This window comes from Rhipicephalus microplus, unplaced genomic scaffold, assembly GCF_043290135.1.
Source record: "Rhipicephalus microplus isolate Deutch F79 unplaced genomic scaffold, USDA_Rmic scaffold_441, whole genome shotgun sequence".
Lineage (NCBI taxonomy): Eukaryota > Metazoa > Arthropoda > Arachnida > Ixodida > Ixodidae > Rhipicephalus > Rhipicephalus microplus.
Genome location: NW_027465005.1, coordinates 45,001 through 57,500, shown reverse-complemented (window position 1 = coordinate 57,500; position 12,500 = coordinate 45,001). Strand labels below are relative to the sequence as shown.

The 12,500-nt window shown below is 61.7% G+C and overlaps 1 non-coding gene across 1 annotated transcript; it reads left to right on the top strand.

The window, feature by feature from the left end:
- The first annotated feature begins 9,174 nt into the window (after window positions 1–9,174).
- Window positions 9,175–10,989, top strand: LOC142794505 (small subunit ribosomal RNA). Its single transcript, XR_012892399.1, has one exon. It is a non-coding gene; the product is annotated as a small subunit ribosomal RNA (ribosomal RNA).
- The last annotated feature ends 1,511 nt before the right edge of the window (window positions 10,990–12,500 follow it).

The window sequence follows — 12,500 nt, the reverse complement described above, 5'->3', positions numbered from 1 at the left end:
ACTTTTCGGCTGTGCCTGGCTGGCGGCCCACTCACTCGATCGCCATGTCTGTTTGCCACAGTTTTCCCGGTGGTGCCGCACCCGGGCTCGCCCCGGCAGACGCGTTTTTTTTTTTTCTTTCGCCCCGGCTGACGCAGTTTTCGCGCCGCCCCGGCTGACGCGGTTTCGTGCCGCCCCGGCAGACGCGGTTTTTTGCGCCGCCCCGGCTGACGCGGTTTTTGCCGCCCCGGCTGACGCAGTTCGGACTTAGCACTTTTCGGCTGTGCCTGGCTGGCGGCCCACTCACTCGATCGCCATGTCTGTTTGCCACAGTTTTCCCGGTGGTGCCGCACCCGGGCTCGCCCCGGCTGACGCAGTTTTCGCGCCGCCCCGGCTGACGCGGTTTCGTGCCGCCCCGGCAGACGCGGTTTTCGCGCCGCCCCGGCTGACGCGGTTTCGTGCCGCCCCGGCAGACGCAGTTCGGACTTAGCACTTTTCGGCTGTGCCTGGCTGGCGGCCCACTCACTCGATCGCCATGTCTGTTTGCCACAGTTTTCCCGGTGGTGCCGCACCCGGGCTCGCCCCGGCTGACGCAGTTTTCGCGCCGCCCCGGCTGACGCGGTTTCGTGCCGCCCCGGCAGACGCGGTTTTCGCGCCGCCCCGGCTGACGCGGTTTCATGCCGCCCCGGCAGACGCAGTTCGGACTTAGCACTTTTCGGCTGTGCCTGGCTGGCGGCCCACTCACTCGATCGCCATGTCTGTTTGCCACAGTTTTCCCGGTGGTGCCGCACCCGGGCTCGCCCCGGCAGACGCGTTTTTTTTTTTCTTTCGCCCCGGCTGACGCAGTTTTCGCGCCGCCCCGGCTGACGCGGTTTCGTGCCGCCCCGGCAGACGCGGTTTTTTTGCGCCGCCCCGGCTGACGCGGTTTTTGCCGCCCCGGCTGACGCAGTTCGGACTTGGCACTTTTTGGCTGAGCCTGGCTGGTGGCCCACTCACTCGATCGCCATGTCTGTTAGCCACAGTTTTCCCGGTGGTGCCGCACCCGGGCTCGCCCCGGCTGACGCAGTTTTCGCGCCGCCCCGGCAGACGCGGTTTTCGCGCCGCCCCGGCTGACGCGGTTTTTGCCGCCCCGGCTGACGCAGTTCGGACTTGGCACTTTTTGGGCTGAGCCTGGCTGGCGGCCCACTCACTCGATCGCCATGTCTGTTTGCCACAGTCTTCCCGGTGGTGCCGCACCCGGGCTCGCCCCGGCAGACGCGTTTTTTTTTTCTTTCGCCCCGGCAGACGTGGTTCCCCCCCCCCCCCTTTTCGCTCGCCCCGGCTGACGAGGTTTTCGCGCCGCCCCGGCTGACGCAGTTTTCGCGCCGCCCCGGCTGACGCGGTTTCGTGCCGCCCCGGCTGACGCGGTTTTCGCGCCGCCCCGGCTGACGCGGTTTTTGCGTCGCCCCGGCTGACACGGTTCGGACTTTGCACTTTTCGGCTGTGCCTGGCTGGCGGCCCACTCACTCGATCGCCATGTCTGTTTGCCACAGTTTTCCCGGTGGTGCCGCACCCGGGCTCGCCCCGGCTGACGCAGTTTTCGCGCCGCCCCGGCTGACGCGGTTTCGTGCCGCCCCGGCAGACGCGGTTTTCGCGCCGCCCCGGCTGACGCGGTTTCGTGCCGCCCCGGCAGACGCAGTTCGGACTTAGCACTTTTCGGCTGTGCCTGGCTGGCGGCCCACTCACTCGATCGCCATGTCTGTTTGCCACAGTTTTCCCGGTGGTGCCGCACCCGGGCTCGCCCCGGCTGACGCAGTTTTCGCGCCGCCCCGGCTGACGCGGTTTCGTGCCGCCCCGGCAGACGCGGTTTTCGCGCCGCCCCGGCTGACGCGGTTTCGTGCCGCCCCGGCAGACGCAGTTCGGACTTAGCACTTTTCGGCTGTGCCTGGCTGGCGGCCCACTCACTCGATCGCCATGTCTGTTTGCCACAGTTTTCCCGGTGGTGCCGCACCCGGGCTCGCCCCGGCAGACGCGTTTTTTTTTTTTCTTTCGCCCCGGCTGACGCAGTTTTCGCGCCGCCCCGGCTGACGCGGTTTCGTGCCGCCCCGGCAGACGCGGTTTTTTGCGCCGCCCCGGCTGACGCGGTTTTTGCCGCCCCGGCTGACGCAGTTCGGACTTAGCACTTTTCGGCTGTGCCTGGCTGGCGGCCCACTCACTCGATCGCCATGTCTGTTTGCCACAGTTTTCCCGGTGGTGCCGCACCCGGGCTCGCCCCGGCTGACGCAGTTTTCGCGCCGCCCCGGCTGACGCGGTTTCGTTACGCCCCGGCAGACGCGGTTTTCGCGCCGCCCCGGCTGACGCGGTTTCGTGCCGCCCCGGCAGACGCAGTTCGGACTTAGCACTTTTCGGCTGTGCCTGGCTGGCGGCCCACTCACTCGATCGCCATGTCTGTTTGCCACAGTTTTCCCGGTGGTGCCGCACCCGGGCTCGCCCCGGCTGACGCAGTTTTCGCGCCGCCCCGGCTGACGCGGTTTCGTGCCGCCCCGGCAGACGCGGTTTTCGCGCCGCCCCGGCTGACGCGGTTTCGTGCCGCCCCGGCAGACGCAGTTCGGACTTAGCACTTTTCGGCTGTGCCTGGCTGGCGGCCCACTCACTCGATCGCCATGTCTGTTTGCCACAGTTTTCCCGGTGGTGCCGCACCCGGGCTCGCCCCGGCAGACGCGTTTTTTTTTTCTTTCGCCCCGGCTGACGCAGTTTTCGCGCCGCCCCGGCTGACGCGGTTTCGTGCCGCCCCGGCAGACGCGGTTTTTTTGCGCCGCCCCGGCTGACGCGGTTTTTGCCGCCCCGGCTGACGCAGTTCGGACTTGGCACTTTTTGGCTGAGCCTGGCTGGTGGCCCACTCACTCGATCGCCATGTCTGTTAGCCACAGTTTTCCCGGTGGTTCCGCACCCGGGCTCGCCCCGGCTGACGCAGTTTTCGCGCCGCCCCGGCAGACGCGGTTTTCGCGCCGCCCCGGCTGACGCGGTTTTTGCCGCCCCGGCTGACGCAGTTCGGACTTGGCACTTTTTGGGCTGAGCCTGGCTGGCGGCCCACTCACTCGATCGCCATGTCTGTTTGCCACAGTCTTCCCGGTGGTGCCGCACCCGGGCTCGCCCCGGCAGACGCGTTTTTTTTTCTTTCGCCCCGGCAGACGTGGTTCCCCCCCCCCCCCTTTTCGCTCGCCCCGGCTGACGAGGTTTTCGCGCCGCCCCGGCTGACGCAGTTTTCGCGCCGCCCCGGCTGACGCGGTTTCGTGCCGCCCCGGCTGACGCGGTTTTCGCGCCGCCCCGGCTGACGCGGTTTTTGCGTCGCCCCGGCTGACACGGTTCGGACTTTGCACTTTTCGGCTGTGCCTGGCTGGCGGCCCACTCACTCGATCGCCATGTCTGTTTGCCACAGTTTTCCCGGTGGTGCCGCACCCGGGCTTGCCCCGGCAGACGCGTTTTTTTTTTTCTTTTCGCCCCGGCTGACGCAGTTTTCGCCCCGCCCCGGCTGACGCGGTTTCGTGCCGCCCCGGCAGACGCGGTTTTTTGCGCCGCCCCGGCTGACGCGGTTTTTGCCGCCCCGGCTGACGCAGTTCGGACTTTGCACTTTTTGGCTGAGCCTGGCTGGCGGCCCACTCACTCGATCGCCATGTCTGTTTGCCACAGTTTTCCCGGTGGTGCCGCACCCGGGCTCGCCCCGGCAGACGCGTTTTTTTTTTTCCTTCGCCCCGGCAGACGTGGTTCCCCCCCCCCTCCGTCTTTCTTTTTGTTTTTTTTTTTCGCCGCGGCTGAAGAGGATTTTTCGGTGCCTCGACGCCCCGGTAGTCGCGGTTTTTCCGTTTCCGCACGGCCCCGGCTGACGCTGCTCGGTCACAGTCGCCTTTTGTGAGGATTGCAGACTTCTTGAGCGCGGGTGTTTTTTTTTTGTTGTTGTTGTTGTTTTATTACGCATTCGCTCCAGCAGACGCTGTTTAGACTTTTTGTTTCCTCTTTTATCCTGCGACGAGGTGACGAGGTTTATTCGGTGCCCCGCCGCCCCGGCTGAAGTGATTTTTCCTGTCCCGTGCCGCCCCGGCTGACGCGGTTGGGACTTCGCGTTTGTTCGGCCGCCACGGGTTTTGGCGCACTCGCTCGGTTGCTTGTTGTTGCCACTTGTTGCGAACCCAGGTTTCTTGAGCGAGCGCGGGCGTTTTTTCTTCCTTTCTTTCTTTGTTCTATGTGTTAGCGAATCGGCCTTTAATATCACACGAGGACTCACAACCAACAATTTTCAGTTTGAAGTGTAAAAAATCTGCAGGTGTTGACGTAACTGACTTGCCCCGTACCCTTGAGTACATCCATGAAGTTCTCGTAGTACTACTAAATCGCATTATTCCAAGTGGAGAAATTCCCATAAACTTGCAAACCTCTACACGAAAATCGGTGCGCGTGATAAAGTTGAAAATTATCGTCCGATATCAAATGTGCCTTCTATAACACAAATTCTAGGAAAAAAAAAAAAAAAACACTTGTTCGCCGTTTTCTGCGCCGTGACTGGCAGCACTCCGGCGAAGCGAAACGGGGTCGATTCGAGCACGATATCGGCGTCTTTCGACGTGCTCGCCGGCGACCGTCGCACGAGTACGTCGCACGAGCGCGTCTGCCGGGGCGCCGTTTGCGAAGCCGACGCAAAAGTGGGAACCGCCGCTCGGATGATCGCCGCTTTCGGCAGAGTGAGTGTTGGCACTCCGGGGAAGCGAAACAGCGTGAATGCGCCCACGAAATCGGCGTATTTTGAAGTGCCCGCCGGCGACCGTCGCACGAGTACGGTAAACCGCGTCAGCCGGGGCGTAGTTCGGGACGCCGACGAAAAAGTGGGAAGCGCAACTCGGATCTTCGCCGTTTTTGCAGGAGTGAGTGGCGGCCCTCCTGCGAGACCAAGAAGCATCGATTCGTGCACGAATTCGGCGCCTTTCGACGTGATCGCCGGCGACCGTCGCTCGAGTAGGGCAAACCGCGTCTGCCGGGGCGGGCTTCGGGACGCCGATGCGAAAGTGGGAAACGCTGCTCGGATGTTCGCCGTTTTTGGCCGAGTGAGTGCTGGCACTCGGGCGAAGCCAAACGGGGCCGATTACGGCACGATATCGGCGTCTTTCGACGTGCCCGGCGGCGACCGTCGCACGAGTACGGTAAACCGCGTCAGCCCGGGCGGAGTTCGGGACGCCGATGCGAAAGTGGAGAACGCCGCTCGGATCTTCGCCGTTTTTGGAGGAGTGAGTGGCGGCACTCCGGAGAAGCCAAGGAGCGCCAATTAGCGCACGATATCGGCGTCTTTCGACGCGCTCGCCGGCGACCGTCGAACGAGTAGGGCAAACCGCGTCTGCCGGGGCGGGGTTTACGACGCCGACGCAAAAGTGGGAACCGCCGCTCGGATGTTGGCCGTTTTTGGCAGAGTGAGTGCTGGCACACCGGCGACGCGAAAGAGCGCGAAAGCGCCCACGAAAGTGGCGTATTTGGACGTGCTTGACGGCGACCGCTGCAGGAGTACGAAAAACCACGTCAGCCGGGGCGAGCGACCCACGGCGGTCTGGGTGCTTATCGCTGCTATTATAGGGGCACCCCGGCAGACGCAGAAAAAAAAAATTTTTTTTCGACCTTCTTTTTTGCTGGTCGAGCTCGGGTAACCCAGGTCGCAATGGGAGCCGCGCACGAAAGCGGCGTCGCGAGACGCGTTCGCGGTCGCTAGTCGCACGAGCTCGGCAACCGCGTCAGCCGGCGCGGAGTTCGGGATGCCGACGGCTAAGTGGGTACCGCTGCTCGGATGTTCGCCGTTTTTGGCCGAGTGAGTGCTGGCACTCCGGCGAAGCGAAACGGGGCCGATTCGGGCACGATATCGGCGTATTTCGACGTGCTCGCCGGCGACCGTCGCACGAGTACGGCAAAGCGCGTCTGCCGGGGCGAGGTTTGCGATGCCGACGAAAAAGTGGGAAGCGCCGCTCGGATCTTCGCCGTTTTTGCAGGAGTGAGTGGCGGCCCTCCTGCGAGACCAAGAAGCATCGACTCGCGCACGATATCGGTGTCTTTCGACGTGCCCGCCGGCCACCGCCGCACGAGTACGGCAAACCGCGTATGCCGGGGCGGGGTTGGCGACGCCGACGCAAAAGTGGGAACCGCCACTAGGATGTTCGCCGTTTTTGGCAGAGTGAGTGCTGGCACACCGGCGACGCGAAAGAGCGCGAAAGCGCCCACGAAAGTGGCGTATTTGGACGTGCTTGACGGCGACCGCTGCAGGAGTACGAAAAACCACGTCAGCCGGGGCGAGCGACCCACGGCGGTCTGGGTGCTTATCGCTGCTATTATAGGGGCACCCCGGCAGACGCAGAAAAAAAAAATTTTTTTTCGACCTTCTTTTTTGCTGGTCGAGCTCGGGTAACCCAGGTCGCAATGGGAGCCGCGCACGAAAGCGGCGTCGCGAGACGCGTTCGCGGTCGCTAGTCGCACGAGCTCGGCAACCGCGTCAGCCGGCGCGGAGTTCGGGATGCCGACGGCTAAGTGGGTACCGCTGCTCGGATGTTCGCCGTTTTTGGCCGAGTGAGTGCTGGCACTCCGGCGAAGCGAAACGGGGCCGATTCGGGCACGATATCGGCGTATTTCGACGTGCTCGCCGGCGACCGTCGCACGAGTACGGCAAAGCGCGTCTGCCGGGGCGAGGTTTGCGATGCCGACGAAAAAGTGGGAAGCGCCGCTCGGATCTTCGCCGTTTTTGCAGGAGTGAGTGGCGGCCCTCCTGCGAGACCAAGAAGCATCGACTCGCGCACGATATCGGTGTCTTTCGACGTGCCCGCCGGCCACCGCCGCACGAGTACGGCAAACCGCGTATGCCGGGGCGGGGTTGGCGACGCCGACGCAAAAGTGGGAACCGCCACTAGGATGTTCGCCGTTTTTGGCAGAGTGAGTGCTGGCACTCCGGCGAAGCGAAAGAGCGCGAATGCGCCCACGAAAGTGGCGTGTTTGGACGTGCTTGACGACGACCACCGCAGGAAAACGAAAAACCACGTCAGCCGGGGCGAGCGACCCATGGCGGTCTGGGTGCTTATCGCTGCTATTATAGGGGCACCCCGGCAGACGCAAAAAAAAAAAAATTTTTTTTCGACATTCTTTCTTGCTCGTCGACCTCGGGTGACCCAGGTCGCAGTGGGAGCCGCGCACGAAAGCGGCGTCGCGAGACGGCTTCGCGGTCGCTAGTCGCACGAGCTCGGCAACCGCGTCTGCCGGGGCGGAGTTCGGGACGCCGACGGCTAAGTGGGAACCGCCGCTCGGATGTTCGCCGTTTGTGGCCGAGTGAGTGCTGGCACTCCGGCGAAGCCAAACGGGGCCGATTCCGGCACGATATCGGCGTCTTTCTACGTGCTCGCCGGCGACCGTCGCACGAGTACGGCAAAGTGCGTCTGCCGGGGCGGGGTTTGCGACGCGTACGCAATAGTGAGAACCGTCGCTCGGATGTTCGTCGTCTTTCGCCGAGCCAGTGCTGGCACTCCGGCGAAGCCGAACGGAGCCGATTCGGGCACGATATCGGCGTCTTTCCACGTGCTCGCCGGCGACCGTCGCACGAGTACGGTAAACCGCGTCAGCCGGGGCGGAGTTCGGGACGCCGATGCGAAAGTGGGAAGCGCCGCTCGGATCTTCGCCGTTTTTGGAGGAGTCAGTGGCGGCACTCCGGTGAAGCCAAGGTGCGCCAATTCGCGCACGATATCGGCGTCTTTCGACGTGCCCGCCGGCCACCGTCGCACGAGTACGGCAAACCTCGTCTGCCGGGGCGGGGTTTGCGACGCCGACGCAAAAGTGGGAACCGCCGCTCGGATGTTCGCCGTTTTTGGCAGAGTGAGTGCTGGCACTCCGGCGAAGCGAAAGAGCGTGAATGCGCCCACGAAAGTAGCGTATTTGGACGTGCTTGACGGCGACCGCCGCAGGAGTACGAAAAACCACGTCAGCCGGGGCGAGCGACCCACGGCGGTCTGGGTGCTTATCGCTGCTATTATAGGGGCACCCCGGCAGACGCAGAAAGAAAAAAAAAAAAATGGGGACATGGCGTGCGTCACCGTGCGGCTTCGCAGCGTTGCCGAAGTCGCCGAGCCCTTCGACTGAGCCGAACGGCGGACAGGGAACGTTGGTCGGCCGTTCTAACCTGTCGGTGCCACGCCGAGACGTCGTTAAGGAAAACCGCGTCGTGGGCCTCTACGACGCCGTCGAGTCGTTGTACGTTTGGTGTCCAGCGTGTCGGCGGCGAGTAGCGGACACGTCGTTCACGACTTCGGTCTTTCGCAGTCGACGCGAACTTGCGGAGAGTCGTGGTGCCTCACGTTTTCGGCAGAAACCGCGGCGGAATTTTCCCGTGCGTGCGCGCACGACCTCGGTGCTGTGCCGTCAGCGTAGTGTTGCACAAACTCGTGGCCTACCCAAGGTGCGGTACGTTTGCGGCCGTATCCTCGGTGGGAATTTCGTGAGTAGGGTCGCAAATTCTACGACCTCGGCGGGTTTGAGAGCGACGTAGACTTGTGGCACGCTCAACGTGCCACACGTTTCGGGGCACACCCGCGGTGAAATTTTCTCGAGTACGCTCGTATTAGTGCCCAAGGAGGTCTGGGTACTTATCGCTGCTATTATGTGGGGGTTCTCGTGAGCGGCGTACGCGAAAGCGACCGGGTGTCTGATATGCGGCGGGCTTCGGCCTCGTCAAGCGTGTCCTCGGGTCTGCTCCAGGGGAATCCACGGCAGTCGTCTGCAGCCTCATCCGCTTGATGCGTTAGGGGCTGGTTGTCGGACGGTGCCGTTTTACCACGATATCGAGGTGTGTTCCGTGTCGTCCTCGGGCGATTCAGATGCGAAAGCGCCGAAGACGCGGGCGTGACCCGTCGTCTGGCGGCTTTGCAGTCTCGGCTCCGTTGCTAGTTCCGGCCGGTCCACCGACAGTGCAGCGGGCTTGGGCAACCCGCACGGCGCGACCGAGTCGATGCAACGAAAAAGAGCGAGCATGAACGTGCTTCTTGCCGCACGGCTCCCACTCGTCTTTCGGGAAGGTTGTGCCGTAGCGAGCTCGAACGCCGTCATCTCGGAGTGCAAAATAAGCGTGTTGGGGCGCCTGAAGGTGGCCTCCGCCGCACACAGACTGCGTCCGGCCCGCCGAAGGCGAGGACGGACGCGCAGTCGAACGATTACCTGGTTGATCCTGCCAGTAATCATATGCTTGTCTCAAAGATTAAGCCATGCATGTCTAAGTACATGCCGAAATAAGGCGAAACCGCGAATGGCTCATTAAATCAGTTATGGTTCCTTAGATCGTTTCTTCCTACTTGGATAACTGTGGCAATTCTAGAGCTAATACATGCAGTGAGCCTGGAGCCCTTTGGGTAACGGGTGCTTTTATTAGACCAAGATCGATCGGGTTTCGGCCCGTATTGTGTGGTGACTCTGGATAACTTTGTGCTGATCGCATGGCCACGAGCCGGCGACGTTTCTTTCAAGTGTCTGCCTTATCAACTTTCGATGGTAGGTTACTTGCTTACCATGGTTGTTACGGGTAACGGAGAATCAGGGTTCGATTCCGGAGAGGGAGCCTGAGAAACGGCTACCACATCCAAGGAAGGCAGCAGGCGCGCAAATTACCCACTCCCGGCACGGGGAGGTAGTGACGAAAAATAACAATACGGGACTCTTTTGAGGCCCCGTAATTGAAATGAGTACACTCTAAATCCTTTAACGAGGATCAATTGGAGGGCAAGTCTGGTGCCAGCAGCCGCGGTAATTCCAGCTCCAATAGCGTATACTAAAGCTGCTGCGGTTAAAAAGCTCGTAGTTGGATCTCAGTTCCAGACGAGTAGTGCATCTACCCGATGCGACGGCTCGGACTGAACATCATGCCGGTTCTTTCTTGGTGCACTTCATTGTGTGCCTCGAGATGGCCGGTGCTTTTACTTTGAAAAAATTAGAGTGCTCAACGCAGGCGAGTCGCCTGAATAAACTTGCATGGAATAATAGAACAAGACCTCGTTTCTGTTCTGTTGGTTTTTGGAATACGAGGTAATGATTAAGAGGGACGGACGGGGGCATTCGTATTGCGGCGCTAGAGGTGAAATTCTTGGACCGTCGCAAGACGAACTACTGCGAAAGCATTTGCCAAGAATGTTTTCATTGATCAAGAACGAAAGTCAGAGGTTCGAAGGCGATCAGATACCGCCCTAGTTCTGACCATAAACGATGCCAACCAGCGATCCGCCTGAGTTACTCAAATGACTCGGCGGGCAGCTTCCGGGAAACCAAAGTATTTGGGTTCCGGGGGAAGTATGGTTGCAAAGCTGAAACTTAAAGGAATTGACGGAAGGGCACCACCAGGAGTGGAGCCTGCGGCTTAATTTGACTCAACACGGGAAAACTTACCCGGCCCGGACACTGGGAGGATTGACAGATTGAGAGCTCTTTCTTGATTCGGTGGATGGTGGTGCATGGCCGTTCTTAGTTGGTGGAGCGATTTGTCTGGTTAATTCCGATAACGAACGAGACTCTAGCCTATTAAATAGGTGCGGGGTTCCCAGCACCTTACAACCTTCTTAGAGGGACAAGCGGCTCCTAGCCGCACGAAACAGAGCAATAACAGGTCTGTGATGCCCTTAGATGTCCGGGGCCGCACGCGCGCTACACTGAAGGAAGCAGCGTGTCTTTATCCCTGTCTGAAAAGACTGGGTAACCCGTGGAACTTCTTTCGTGATTGGGATAGGGGCTTGCAATTGTTCCCCTTGAACGAGGAATTCCCAGTAAGCGCGAGTCATAAGCTCGCGTTGATTACGTCCCTGCCCTTTGTACACACCGCCCGTCGCTACTACCGATTGAATGATTTAGTGAGGTCTTCGGACCGATGTCCGGCGCGGCCTTTCGGTTGCGCCGGTCTGTTGGAAAGATGACCAAACTTGATCATTTAGAGGAAGTAAAAGTCGTAACAAGGTTTCCGTAGGTGAACCTGCGGAAGGATCATTAACGGATTGTGAAGGGTGAGCGCCTCAGCTGCGTCTGCGCCCGACACTTTCTGCCGCTGACCCCGTTTGGACGCGGGGTCGGCTTTTCCCCACGGGGCTGCCTGAATGTGGAGCGGCACCCCGTGACAAATTGTTGCGCCCAGCGGACGCCAACACCGCGACCTTGGACGGTCGGCCAGGTGGCGGACGCGGGTACAAACGGCGCAACGCACTCATAGGTCGGCTTTCGACCCGCCACTGCACCGTGGCTCGAAGCGCTCGAAATGCGCGACCCGACCGCTGCGGGACCGCCTAGTACTGTAAACAGGAGCGGCGGAGCGCGAACGGCGAGTCGTGGTTACGTCGGTAGAAGGCGAGGCTGCGCGTTCCCGAAACGCCAGCCGAGTGCCCTCCCGACCGTTCGAGCGTGCAAGAACGAGACCCGACAATCGCGCGGCGACTGCCAAGTACGAGAGGAACGGCACAAGCGTCGGCGGTCGGTCAAGGAACTGGCGATGTGACGGGTCCGCTGTGCACCAGTGCATACCGTCCCGCCGTCCGCGGCAAGCGCCTCCGCGTCCTCGGGTGACGGAGGCTGCCGGTCGGTTCTTGCAGGCGAGGGATCTCGCTGGCACCGGTTCGCGTTGACGCGCGGCCGGTCATGGCACGGCGATGCGACGGCCGAGGTGCGCAGTACTCGATGGAGGAACCGCACGCTCCGATGACCGTCCCGCCCTCCGCGGCGTATGCGTACCGACCGTAATGGTTGCAGCAGCGCCGGCCGGCTTTTGAATTCGCCACACGAAACACGGTGCGAGATCGCGGTTAGGGGAGCGTCGACGTTGCCAGGCGTTTTGCTTGCTGCCGAGGGAAAGGCGGCACGGCCACGTCGCGCTCGTCGCGATTAGCGGGTCTGCGCGCTTTGGGAAGGTGCCGCAACGACTTGCCGAAAGAGGAAGCACGGAAGAACGAGGGACTTGGACGTCCCGACAATTGAACGCACTTGCGGCCAGGCCCTTGCTGGCTTCGTTCTTCCGCCTCGAGTAGGCTCGTACGCGGCTCCGGCGCCGAAAGTGGTCCTTGGCACCGACTTCGGTGGACGTGGGAAGTGCCGCGCAAGTACGGCGCGCCTGGCTCCACCTGTTGGCTAAAGTAGGCAGCCGGATCGGCATTTTGGTGTGCGGTGGCAAACCGTGGATGCGAAAAAAGCTTGTGCGATTTCGTGGAACAAAAAGCGGGGGTCCCCCTTTTTATGCGGAGGAGACCGACCCGCCTGCCGTGGTGAACCGCGACGCCACGGTAAAAACGGGAGAGGCTTGTCGATGGGACCGTGCATCCCGCGCTCCACGGAGGCCGGGAGGCGGCCGCCCGAGGAAATGTGTAGCCGTCGAGGCCCGCATCTGCGTGCACTCTTATCCAAATGGGTGTACCGCAGGCATTTTCTGGTTAGGCGGGCCAATGAGAGCGAGCACACAACGATACCTACGGGTCCGGCTTGGAGAACCGGCTTCGACGCCTCCCGAGTATTTATAG